Raw genomic sequence first — 13752 nt, forward strand, 5'->3', positions numbered from 1 at the left:
CCTACAGTCTTTAAGTCCGGCTTAGAATAAACCGAAGGTAGAAAAACATTTTTGTCTATCGAGAAACACATGAATTATTTAAAGCAGAGATTGGTATGCTGGAGTTTTTGGATATTCCAGAAGGTTAAGTTGAAGGGAAACAAAAGCTACAGCAGTTAACGGGTCTGTACTGGTGGGGCTCTGGGGGGGGCTCACATGCCTTTGGGAGTATTTACCACCATTATACTTGTTAAAAGGAAAAAACCCAAACCTTTCTTGGAGTAAACACAATTATTTTTTTCCTTTGAATTAAATGCATTCATCTTTAGCTGTTTTACCCTTCAAAGCTCAGAGCACTTTTTCCTGGAGAAAAACAGCTGCCTGCTGAGAACTTGAGATGTTCCCCGGCCCCCAGCCAGGATTCTGCCTCTCCTGGACAGACTGCAAAGCTCCTGTGCTCTCGTGAATCATTGAGCAAAACTCTGGGACTCACACCCTGCATGTTAACATCATGCATTTGAAATTGGGTAAGAAATCAAGGATTTTCAGTTTAGCCCAAAAAAGGAACCTGAGTTTCAGGCAGACTGAGGATAACACATTAATTCATGGTGAGTCTTGCTGCAAAAAAACCCCAGAAGTACTTAATAGTCAAAAGCAATGCCTTTCAGCAATTCCCTCCCCACAAGAAAAAGAAGAAACCACCAAAGGCACCACAAGCACAAAGGCCATACACAAGAGAGATTTTCTCTTCCCAAACTATTGGCAGTGTCCAGTTCTCCACGTCACAATCCCATCTCCTCCATGCCCAGATGAATGCCAACAAGCTGCTAAAGAACAAACATTTTTAAAGAAAAAGTTGATCATTCAGCCTTGACTTTGATGGCAGACATACATCAGGGAAAAAATAAATCTGAAGTCAACTGAACTGAACTGCAAGTACTGCAATTTTTGACAGGAAAGCAGTTGCAGATAGTTCACAACTATCTGAGCCAGATAGTCAGCTGACCTAAATTTTTATAGCTCCATGAAGCCCTTTTCAAAATGGCAAATAATTTTAAATTATATAATAGAATACGCAATTTATGCTCAAGAGGGCAGATTTAAGGCTTCATTCTTCACTCTAAACCTTGCATTTCTTGCTATTTGCATCTTTACTATTTTTTATAATCCATTGCCAAATTAATTTTCACTTTTTTTTTTTGGAACAGAAGGTTGCTTTAAAATACAGATTTTCATGGCAAAGCTGCAAAGGCCACTTTCATTTTAGCGATTCAAGAAAGTCATATTTTTATATTAAGAGAATTCTATATTTTGGGCAGTTGGAACTCATCTTTCTTTTTGTAGCAGCACTAGGAAACATCTCTATTTCTGTGCAGTTCTATTTTTAAACAGTGTGTGAGAATGCAGAAAGTCCAGTGGAGATGACCAGGGTGATGTGGGAGGAAGCATGTTAAGTACTGGGTTTGGTTCAGCCCAGAGAAAAAGCTTTGAACAGGGAGGTATTTGCTGCCTACATCTACCTGCTGGTACTTACAGAGGAAACAGGGAGACTCTTCCAAAAGCTGGGCAGCAAAACAAGAAGCAATTGTGACAGTGACAGATCTAAGGAAAGGATGTATGAAGTAGGAAAAAAAATAGATAAAACAAATCTCAGTGCAGGCGGTCAGACCAGGGAAGTGGGACACAGAGAGACTGTGGGATCCCCATCCTCACAGATGCTCAGAACACAGCTGGCATCTACCCTCAAACACCCCATCCAACCTGGAAGCTAGTTCTGCCTTAAGTACCTCGAGGTTGGACTAGAGACCTTCAAAAAGTCCCTCTCAGATTAAATTATTCTACAATTGTATCAAAATTGTGCTTCTGAGCAAACCTGTCCAGCGTGGGGATGCTTTTGAGCTCCTACCCTTGGATACACCCCCTATGCTTATCCCTACTGCTCAAGCTCAGGATTAGACCAGCACATCCTCTCCCCTTTGGTTCCCCCAAGGCCAGAGATAAAAGTGCACAGCCAGGTGGGAAAACACAGCTGTGAGGACTCCAGTGCACCTGGTGTAGGATCCAGGGCCCTACAGCTGCACCAGCACGTGCCCATCACACCAGAGAGATGCACACACCAACGCCAGGTCCTCACCTTCAGACACCCATTGAGGTCACGTGTGTCTGAGGAACTTACAGTTCAAACATATTCTGAAAAGTGGCAGTTTTGGAAAGCCCCAACTCATTTTAGTCACTCAGCAGCATCAGGAAATCTCCTGGTCTTTTGAAAGCAATGCCTGCACTGTCAACACAGAGGCAGCGTTGTCACAGTCACTGCAGTGGGGAAAGAAAAATCAAAACCTAATGATTATTCTGTAGATACCCACTGCAAAGTTAACCAAAGTTGCAATCCAGAGAAGTGGCTATGCCTAACTTGACTATTTTCCTGAGCTATTCTTGAACTTGGGAATATATTATTAGCACTTTGTTTAGAGATTTTCTTTCCAAGGAAGAACTTGATACTCCCTCTTCAGTTTTGCAAGAAATTCTGGAAGCTTTCCCAACAGGTATTGGAGATAAATCAGTGTAAAAAACACTTAATAAAACCTATGGGGAACCTCCCCAAACCCAGCTTTTCACCACTCTTTTTAAATTCTGACACAGAAAATAACTATTTAATTACTTGCAAACTAAAAAGAGTATTTCATTTTTTCACAGCAAGAGGAAAATGGATTTTCTCAGATACAAGCTCAAGTAATGATATTTTGTAGGGTCATAATAATGAATCACTACCATTCTGTCCAAAAGCAAATAGCATCAATTTCCCTCTCTGTATCTTCCCCCATACTGAGTCAGAAAGGCATTAATTTCTTTTCCAGACATTTCAAGGCAATACAAACACACAAAGAGATCTTAATCTACCTTCTGGCGGTAAGACCAGCATCTTTTTTATTTTCCCTTTGTGGAAGAGCACCTGGGAACCTCACAAGAAGATGTAGATACTCTGCCACTCCCTGCAATGATAAACTTGCTCTCTTGGCTCAGACATGCAGAAATACTACAACAGAATAAATCTGAATCTCATCACACACTGTCCTAACTTCTTGGAATGATTACACCCTAGTTGTTCATATTTTCTATGGGTAGGTATAACTCCAAACTTCCTCTCTGGTTTTTTGTTTCTTTCTTTTTTTTTCTATAATACTCGTGTCCCCAGTGGCTGAAATTCAAAGCACATATTAACTCTCTGCAGTTAGTGCATTTATCATGGCAATCCTGACCCTGCTTTCCGGTTGCTTTAATAAATCACATTATTCATGAATCTGGATCATGCAAAGTCCTACTGAATGCAATCAGACCCACATTCCTGAACTGGTAACTGCCCTATTTGTGCAGCTGTGCTCCTGAAAATTCTTACTGAGCTTGACCAGCCCCATAGTCTGAATTGGCTGTAACCTGAATTCAAGCCCTGCCTCTGACTTCTAAGGACCAGCTGGAACACAAGGGACATTCATCTTCTGCCAAACATTTATGCCCTTAATGCAACAGTATCATGGTATTTGCTCCCTGGCACATGGAGGTTTGAGAGTCCATGGGATCTCCTAAGGCAGCTCTTGTGGTTGTAAGAGCCTGGCTTCTGCCTCCACTGCAGTGACATTCCCTCTGTCCCTTTTTAATTCAGCTGCACAATGTGGTAAACATCAAGTGCAACACTGGTGGAAAAGTCTTGTGTGGTAGCTTCTTTATGCTCAGCTTTTCAGGGTTCTTGTAGTAAACTACTGTTAAACTTTTTCTTGCTCTTTCTAAACATTCTTTCTCTCTAGAAAACCAGTTTTTCGTCTTCTCTGAAATGTTTTGCATGGCAGCTCTTTGTTTACATCATTAAAGTCTGAAAGTAAGCACTTACCCAAAATTAAACATAATAAACCAAAGCACAAAAACGCTTAGCTTTTGGTAGCTAACTTTTTTGCAAGTTTTAAAGCCAGGCCTATTTAAAAACCAGAAGACTCCACAACTTTCAGCAGTTTTTGATATACAGTGCTGTACCCCACGTGTGGTTGAATAACTTCATAGCTGTAAGTGCAACCACAGGAAAACACACCTAAATACGCACCTGCCGCTAAATAAAAAATAATCAGTGATTTATTTTCAATTCATGTTTTAGGGGAAATATCACATCCAATATCAATGAGCCTGGCATTCTTTAATGGCTGTGCACACTTTGCAGTAGTAACAGAGAGCAGCAGTCAGTGTGGAAGGAAGAACAGGAGCATTGAGCAGCTGTGAGTCACAGCCTGAGCGTACACACGGAACACACGCGCCCGTGTTTGGGGGAACGCTGGTGACTCACTCATTACTTATTAAGTAAAATTTCTTAATCAAGCAAGAAATCACTTGATGTTTCTCTCCCAGCTTTCTCTTCGTTCCAGCTCTTTGTGCCTTCTGAAATCACACCATGGGATCCCTCATGTTCTAGAGAAGAAACTGAGATTTACAGGGCAGTGACACGGTGCTCACCCTGCACCTCATCCCACATGAGATCCAGGGAAAAATCTTCCCTTTCCTTTGCATGTGGGCCCTCAGGTCAGGCAGTTTGAGCCCCTGTGCCCTTGCACAGCCTGGTACATCACCAGCACATGGCTGCTCACCATGGGGTTCACATGGCTGAAACAGCTTCTCCCCTAAATCTGTTTTCCCTGTAAGAACCTCAACCTGCAGAACTAATTCAAGGCTCAGGGAGTTCTTTTTTTTTTAATTATAAGATGTTTAATAGAGGCCTCCTCCCTCCTGGTGTACTCTTAATATAGGTTACAGAGTGCCTCTCCTGTCATTGCTGTCCGAGTGTCTTTAAAAAGAATAAATTACAGCATCAAATAAGCCAAGGAAAAGGAAAACAAAGGTCAAAGCCTAATAAACAGTGTGCCTAATGAACTGACAAATGGCTCAGGGCTTTTACTGTAATAGCTTAATTAAATATGTGTTTTCACATATGTGCGTAGTGTCAGAGAAGGGATTATTGAAACATTCGTAAGTTAATTGACTTATCTTTATCTCACACATAGCAATAGTTGATACAATAATTACATAGAAAAGGTAGCTACTCATAGGAGTTTTTTCCTTTCAATTTTTTTTTCTTTTTTTTTTTTCTGGAAAAATTGACCCCTATGGACCCAAAAGAGGATGACTGACAGTATAAATTCAAAAAGCCAACACTTTTCTGATCTAAGTATGTCACAACTGGATATTTTGGTGAATCTGTACTAGGGGAAGCTCTGATGATAAAAGTAGGTAGAAAATAAAATTCTTAAAAACTGGTATTAAAAAAAAAGCAAAAAAAGACAAAGAAGATAAGACTGAAACAGTTAAAACAACTGGTCTGTGTGATGCCTGCATTTAAAGATAGAAAATGATCCACACAAACCTCTTAGTTTGACCTTAACCAGGCAAATATTCAGAACAGATTTTAAAGGAAAATTTGAGACAGGAAAATGCATGGAAAGTGCTATGAAAGGCAACATGAGTTTCCCAGGTGAACACTGTAAGTCTTGACTTGGCGTCTTGGGATTTTGTTCATCTGTTCTGCAACACCCCATTCTTCAGGGGGAAAAGAAAAAAAAAGAAAAGGCAGTGTATCTAACTCACAGTTCATTAAACCATTTGATATGGTGTCACCAGGGAAGTTATCATGTAAACTCCAGAGAACAAGATGAGCAGAGAAATTGTGAAACTGCCACAGTGTTGGCTGCAAAAGAGATGAAAATGGATTAGACTGAAAAACCAAATCCTGGTCTGGAAGGAAGGTGTCTGTTGAGGTTGTCGAGGTTTGATCTTGATAGTAAATTGGATTTTTTTGTTTGTTGGTTTGTTTTTTCAATGCTGCCTAACCAAAACATTTACTTTGGGAATTAAATATATTGATAATTCAAAACCAAGATGCAACACCCACATCAGGAAAGGTTGGAACATAACACAGGAAAGGAGAATTTGGCTGTAAGTGATGAGCTTATCAGTCAGAAACAAAGATAATTACTTCAGCATCTGAGCCATATGTAAGCACAAGTGGGACGTGAAAGAGACAAATATAATCCAAGCTACACATAGAGCAAGCAAGGGATTTCTGCATGCTCCATCACTCTAAAATCAAACAAATACCTGCCTCCACCCCCATCACACATTGACTGTTTCATGCCATAAGAAGCCACTTTAACCTGGATGCCTTATTTCACATAAATTCTGCGTTGTGATGCTGCTCCCAGACTAAGCTAGGGGACATATCTGAGCTCTTACACTATAGTAAATCACGAGTATTTTCAATTAAATGACAACGCCCAGGGGCCAGACAGAGCTCAGTATAGTCACTCTTGATTTGCACTAGAAAGCAGGCCAATTGTGTTGAAACATCTTCAATGTGATTAGAAGCAGGCTCTTTATTTAGGGAAATAACTTAATTTTCAAAGCATTTGACAGTTTTAATAGACATCATCTATGAATAAGTCAGGGTGCGTAATATGCCTGGAGCAAGAAGAAAAAGGCTCATTAACTTTGAGAGAATAGACAGATGGGCAATGTTGAGGTGGAGCTCTCACAGCTCCCAAATTATGTAAGCAGAGGAGCGAGGAGTTGGACGCCACGCACATGTGTGCAGGAGTCATTTCCATGGGAGCAAATTGCACTGACACAAACTGTCATCTGTGACATCAATATGTGAGTCAGGGAAAATGAAATGAAGGAGACAAAACATAATGGAAAATACTCCAGTTTCCAGCACGACAGGAAAGACAAAGGAGGTCTGTAAAAGCTGATGTAATTTGGATTAATCTGCTTCTCTTTATGAGCACACAGGTGGAATAAGGATTTTGTGCAATACTATCCCAACTGAGGCATGCTGAGCCTGCAGCAGAGGGAGCAGTCCTGAGGTGCTGAAAAGAGCAGGCAGGTGCTTGGCTGCATTTAACAAAATGATTGGGACCACTCAGAATAATATGGGAATAGGAGAGAAGCTGTAGATAAAATCAGCAACGGTGGAGAAAATATGAACGTTAAAGGCTAACAAAGAAATGTAAAAGACAACCTCTGGTCTCAGTGACAGTCTAAGAAGGAAAACTTGCACTTAGAAATGAAAAAAGTCTGATATTTAGAAATTGCATCATTCAAACAGGATCCAAAGCAGCCACTTCCTTTTTAAAAGGAGTTTTCGTCCTACGTTTACCTAAAATGTGGGTAAAATCTGCCAGGTGCATCAGCAGTGTTTGCCAGACAGGCTGTGGATGCTGCTGTTGTGTGGTCAGAGACCCAAAAGGAGCTGTCCCCATGCAAGCAATGGGTGTCAGGGGACCAGGCTCTCCTTCCAGGGGTCACACCAGCATGGGTATATCAAAGGCAGGGCATCAAATCCACTTGTATTCAGCCCTACTGAGGAAAAATAATGAAACTGTCATAGCAATTTATATATGAATCAGGTAGTGTCTGCATTTTAATGGCTGAAACAAAGACAGCTGAAGTCTAATGGTGTTGATTTTCTCTTGCAAGTGATTACTAAATTGCTTCCACTTTGTCAGCAACGTAATATCTCTGTGAACGGCTCAGTTAAGGAAGTAACAAACCACCAATTGTCAAGTGGAGAAAAACAACACACATCCACAGACACTGAAAGTACGCTTGAAAGAGAAGCACTTCTGCTCCTCTGGTAACAACAAGCCCTTCACACGAGGGAAATACTCCATCAGAAACAACAGGGCAAGTCCATCATTCCTGGCTTCTGATCTCCAGCCTCTTCAGTATCACCACAAACCAAAATAGTTTGGGTGCTGACACTGTTCATTATAAGTGAATGAGAGTTTTGCTGTGTCCAGTGAGTCAAGGAAAAGCATTTTTGGAGGCAACATTTAAAGCTTTTGAGCAAGGAGTGTGTCCCTTTCTTGCCAAAGTTCAAGCATTCGAACAGTTTGAGGCAGAAATTGTTTTAGTTCATAAGTGCAACTACAGCACACAGCAAGCACTGCACAGAGAGACATCAAATGAGGTTGGGGAGCCAGGGAATCAGCAGCACAGAAATCTCTTTGGACACTGAGCCCATTAATTACCTCGCTGATCAGTGTGGGGATGAGGATAATCCCACCACAGCCAGGCTGTGTCTGGGAGTCAGCTCTGTCAGTGCTGAGCTGCATGGAGGGGAGTTTGGGATTCCCAATACACACACTCCTTGTGACAAATAGATACAACTTCTCTGCAGGTTGGGTTAATTAATTATGCTGGCCTGTTGACCTAGTAGCAAACAGGAAAGCCAAGAAGCAAAAGCCCAAAGCCCTGATTCCTGTATTGTGCCCATTTTTTTTGCCCATTTCCTGCACATCCCAGATGAAGGGAGGTCTTATCCCCTGTATCAGCCAACTCAGAACAGTTGCAGGAACAGGGTCTGGGTATATTTGTGCAATAACACAAACATCTCTCTAGTTCTGTGACAGTTAATTATTTCTTATGTTTTCATTTTCCAAAACCAGTACCAATACAAATAAATGGTTGTGGAAATATCTAAAGACAAGTAACAATATTTTAAGCAACTTTACACCAAGCAGTGCAACCTCTACAAACACACTTTGATAAATAGTAGTAGTCTAAAATTGAAGCAGTTATGTTATTTCCATTAATTAACAGGCAATAAAAAGCTTCCCTGTGCAGATGACCTAACAAATATCATAGTGTAATTTAAAAATTACACTGGCATTTTTTTTCTCTCACACACATCTGACCCTCAGGCATGATTTGGATTTAAAGGGCAAAAACGTAACTACTCAGTGAGGTTGAAATCAGCTTCATCCTCATGGGTCAACAGAAGCATGTCCCATGCTGATGCTGGGAATCAGTCTGTGGGGTTGAAATTGTGCCCTTCAGTCAAGGGGACATGGCACAGCACCCTGCTGCCACCACTCCTTGCTGTCTCCTTGACAGCTTGGAGGAAGAGTCACTGGACCATCAGTGGCTGATGTGTGAGGTGCACAGTTTTGAACTCATGACTGCAGCTTATAGGGCCTGTAGTGAACTGTCTCAGGAACTCCCAGAAGTAAAACCAAATCCACTCCTTTGATATGTGCCCCTTACTTAAGGCGGAAGAAGGAGGGATGCAGAAGCCCACAATACAGGGCTCACAAACACCTGAACCTTACTGGAGGAAAATTCCTGTGCGGAGTGTGACATAAGCCAGGTTTCCAGTTACAGAACTAAAGTTTCCATGAGATTGTCTTAGGCAGAACTAGGCCTTGTGTTCTGCTCCAAAATATTACAGACCTCTCAATGTCCTTAAAAACAGTATCTTACTCAAGCACTTTGTTCTGCAAGTCTGAGCTGTCAGAGAACCAAGGAGTTCAGTACACACACTGACACCAAACAGGATGATGTTCTGTGATGGAAAACACCTTTGGGCAAGATCATCAATAAGTGGTGGATAGCAAAAACCGCTGGTGGTGCTGTGCTACTGCACAACACTTCACAAGAGCTTCAAAGAAAGCAAGAAGATCTGGCAAAACAGACAGCTGAACATTATTCTGGACCACTACCAAAACCTGGGAACACCCATCATTGCACCAGAAAGGGGGACTGGATGAAGACACACACCTTCACCAAAGTGGGGAGCACCATATAAGCTGTTAAAAACCTCAGGGATGGATCAGGCAACCAGCAGTCATTAAACATAGTGGGTAGAAATATCAATTTACAGCTTCTGAGCAAAACTGAGTGTTTTGAACCTAGCTGCAGTCTCAGTGTTTGTCTGTGGGTGTGAGAGCTGTTGAGATAGAAGATACTAGAAACCAAACACCTCTGAAACACTGGAGAAAGTCACCTGTGCACAGCTGAAGCAAACCAAGAAATCCTCTTGCAGCAGTTTGTATCAATCAAAAATAAGCATGGGACACAAGGGGATCCTGTTTGAGCTGATGGCAAGCACAAACTAAGGCACATTATCTTAAATCTCTTTCATTACTGCCAAGTTTTGAGACTTTACATTTGCTGAAGATCAAGGGATGGTGCAAACATTTTAACCATTGCATACACTGACCTAAGGCACAGAAACTTCACCAAATGCAGGGACCTGAGCCCGACAAAACCAGCAGACAACTCTGCAGAGAAAAGCTCTGAAAGTAAAGAAACATTAATTTAAGCCCACTTTCACTTCCCAGCAAACTGTGTGGGAGGACAGACATTGTTCAAGCACAGAACCAAGGACGAAAGCCCAAAAAAACAACTACCAAAACCTAGAGATTGTAACTTCATTGAGGATTCATAAGGCATAACAATACCAAACAAATGTTTTTTTCTCTTTGATGCTTCTATAGCATTAAATTCATTTAGAAAACTGAAGCAGATTATACTTTGTGCTTTCCAGATAAAAGCACTATTGTAGTCATTTGGATGCAGAAGGGCTTCATTCTGCCAAAAATATCATTCTCGTGTTGCAGAGCAGAAGCCCTGAAACACGAGACCCAGCTCTGAATGGGAGCAGCCGGTTCATTGAGAAAGCAGGGTGCTGCACTCCCCACCCAGAGCCTGCCCTGAGCTCCAGTGCCAGCAGGGAGAGATCTGCTGCTTCTGTGGTGATTGAGAGAAACCCACCCTGCCCGACAGCTCATGGGAAGGGTCACTTCTCACCCAGCTCCAGAAGAGCTAAGAGGCATCACAGCAACATCTAGGAGTGAAACTGGTAGGGCAGCATAGGAAAGGATGGGAAAACAAGGCTTAGTTCTTAAGAACTAGAGCTGTTTTGGTGGCTTGCTTGTTAAAATAATGCACTTAAAGACATATGAAAAAAGACCAAGGAAAAGCAAGCATTTACATCAAAGCCAAATGCTCCATTCTGCTTGCTCCCAGGAGAGAAATAGAAATAGCCCCTCACAGATCTGAGTCTCAGCACATAACAGGAAAGATACAGAATAAGCATTTTTTTACAGGAGTGACTGAAATACAGGACAAGGCTGAATTTCAATCATAAATTTATTTTTTAAAGATTATAAAGAATTCTTGTAAACAACTTAAAATATTTCTTGCTCTCATTTGCTACTATTTAATATCGAATGAATTCTTTGTACTTCCTTTCTTTGAAGCTGCAAAAGCACAGACCAGCTATGAGAGCTAATGGCAGTGTGAGTTATTCCATCCCTGCTTTCATATTACTCTGGGAAAAATGAAACTAGTCTGGTACTGCAAACTGCCATAGGTTTTCCTCGCAAGTCTTTTAGTGTCTTGTGTCTTGGGTTTTTAAATCCCAGTCCTTTGAGTCAGGAGGTCTCAGGGCAGCAGAGAAAACAAGAAAAATACACCTCCTAAAGGCTTCAGAAACAGAAAGGGGGAAAAAATACATATATATAAATAAGCAAGGTGTGTTATCTTCTGAATTTTCTGATCTGGGCACTTGACTCATGTTTCTAAAAGTTATCTTAAGGCCAGTGACTTTGTACTCAACAACTTCTGTCAGAGACTTTTAAAAAGCTCCACATCCAGAACACTTTTTTTTTTAATGTATTTACAGAGCATAACAGAAATATTATATGAGCCAAAGTCCATAGAGCCTGAGTAAACCCACAGGTTATCCCTCCTAAAAGAGGAATGTGTTTGACTTTCACCAGCCTTTTGCCTACAGATGTTGTGTCAGGAGTCAGCTGAACATGTTTCCTTACTAGTGAGATCACCTCATTTTGGAGAAGAAATAAATCTTTGCTGTCAGCATCACAACAGAAATTAAAGAAGCCAAAATAAAAATTATGGACACACAGAAAAAAGGAAACCCTCCAGATCCTAACCTGTACTTCAGGACCACCAATACTGCACTGACAAATAACAGCACTGCACTATTTTACCCCAACAGGCACCTCCCTGATCACTCTTCACCCAGAGGTGAACACCTGATTACACTGTTATTTGTCTGACCTTCTTTGTGAAGTCAGAAAATAGAGGCCCTCAGTGATACAAACTGTACACAAAGAATACATGAGCAAAGCTATAATCCTAAGCAATGCTGGGCAAGACAAGGACTTGAAAGAATTTAATAAACATTTTCTTATTTAGATAAATGTTATTTAGAAAATCTCTTTATCAATACAGGTAAAAAGAAGCACATTTGCTGTGGTACACCTCACACAGAGCCATCAAACACAAAGCCATACATACCCCTGTGTGCCCGCTGTGATGATTTTTATGAGTTTTAACCTGATTTTTGAGTAACAACAGCTGTGCACTTAACCATCTTCTCTTCCTGCCATGCTTCAACATGCCTCACTTGCAGAGCTGATACAGTGATAACAACAAACCATCAGGGAATTCCTGAATTCTTCCATTACTCCTGCCAGGACATCCATTATTTTATGAGTTGGTGGGGGTTTTTTTTTGCTTTTCCTTTGGTGCTCTTGAGGTTTTCCACAGAATACCAAGCTCTGTGCTGGTTTTTGTGATCTAAGAGCAGACCCTGCCTGCCCTACCAGAAAGCCTTGTCATGCAAAACTAAGATTTCTTCACAATTTATCAACATCCAGCTCAGGCTGGAAGGTAATAAGCTTTTTTGTACATGTACGTAAGTACATATGCACAAATATATATATATACAATCCATGCAAGATTTTGATCTAAATCCTCTTGTCATTAATAAATAACTCAGTAATAATTTCTTTTTCTAAAAAAAAATCTAGGGGGCAAAATAAAAAAGAAAAAAGGAATGAGATTAACAATAGACTTCTGGGTTTGGGGCATTTTTCTTATCACAATCTCTGCCTCAATCCCTGTTGTTTCTATAAGGACCTTTCCACCTGGAAAAGGGCTTGGGAAGAATTCAATGCTGAGCACCATTTTTCTATGTGACTTCATAAAAAGTAACTTCCACCCTTCCTTTTCCCAGTGACAGCTGTATCTTGGGGCAACACTAGGTTCTTTCCAAAACAAATGTGGCACAGCTGCTATGATTTATCTTCACAGCTCATAGCTTAGAGTTACAGACAGAAAATACACTTAACAAGGGAACATTTCCACTGTGTGTTCCCGCATGCTGGAAGAGTTTCCTCAGTTGGAGGGAGGATGCTGCAAACTGCCTGAAAAGTTTGGAGCAGCACTACCAAGTGACTAAACCCACATTATGTTTCTCTACAAAATTTGGAGAACTCTATCTAATTTTGGTGAGTTCTCCAGCTTCTGCAGCAGGAAGAGTTTCTTTTTGCCCTAGGCAGAGGAAAAGGCTTTTGCAAGTGTGAATAAACCAACAGAGAGCTGCTGGAAGGTTTGGTTGGGCTTTTCTAAGAAATTACCTCGTAAAATCCCTGCAGTACATGTCCCAGGTTCAGAAGATTTCATAAAACAAGAGTCAGAAAAGGAGCAGCTCTTGCACATAACTTTCCCCTGGGCCCTGGCACAGGCTGCTCTTCAGGGGTGTCAGCACCACTCCAGCCTCTCACCTGCAGCTTTGCTCACCACGTTTGCTTGCAAATGATAAGATGTAAGGAAGGAAATAATTATTGCTGTAGCTGGTTGGGAATAGTTCCACAAACTTATTTCTAGTTGAGGTTTCCAGTTTACATAAGCCTTTAAACATCTTTACACATTCTGAGATTTAGCTGAGGAAAAAAATAGATGGACTCCTGAAAAACAGCTGTGGGCTAGAAGAGCTCTTTCCATCTAGCACTGGTTGTGTTGCTGGGCTAGCAGTGAACGAGAGAGACACCATGTTACTCTCTGGATCCAACAGCTTCTTCTATCACACGAAGATATAAATGTGTGAACGTCAACCACATGGAACACAAGTTCTTTGTTTTTCTTTCC

General features: G+C 41.2%; 1 protein-coding gene across 5 annotated transcripts in view; it reads right to left on the reverse strand.

Annotated features, from left to right (window-relative positions):
- Positions 1-13752, reverse strand: part of HTR2C (5-hydroxytryptamine receptor 2C) — a 266502-nt gene that overhangs the window by 44566 nt on the left and 208184 nt on the right. Inside the window, exons 1-2 of one of the 5 annotated variants that reach the window (XM_017737611.1) lie at positions 7616-7627; positions 3747-3751 (exon numbers count right to left, since the gene is read on the reverse strand). The exons of the other annotated variants lie outside the window; for them this stretch is intronic. The gene's annotated coding sequence lies outside the window, so the exon portion shown is untranslated. Of the gene's footprint in view, positions 1-3746; positions 3752-7615; positions 7628-13752 lie in introns of those variants that run through there. 5 annotated transcript variants of the gene reach the window in all.

Source organism: Corvus brachyrhynchos, unplaced genomic scaffold, assembly GCF_000691975.1.
Source record: "Corvus brachyrhynchos isolate BGI_N302 unplaced genomic scaffold, ASM69197v1 scaffold346, whole genome shotgun sequence".
In the NCBI taxonomy this organism is placed as follows: Eukaryota; Metazoa; Chordata; class Aves; order Passeriformes; family Corvidae; genus Corvus; species Corvus brachyrhynchos.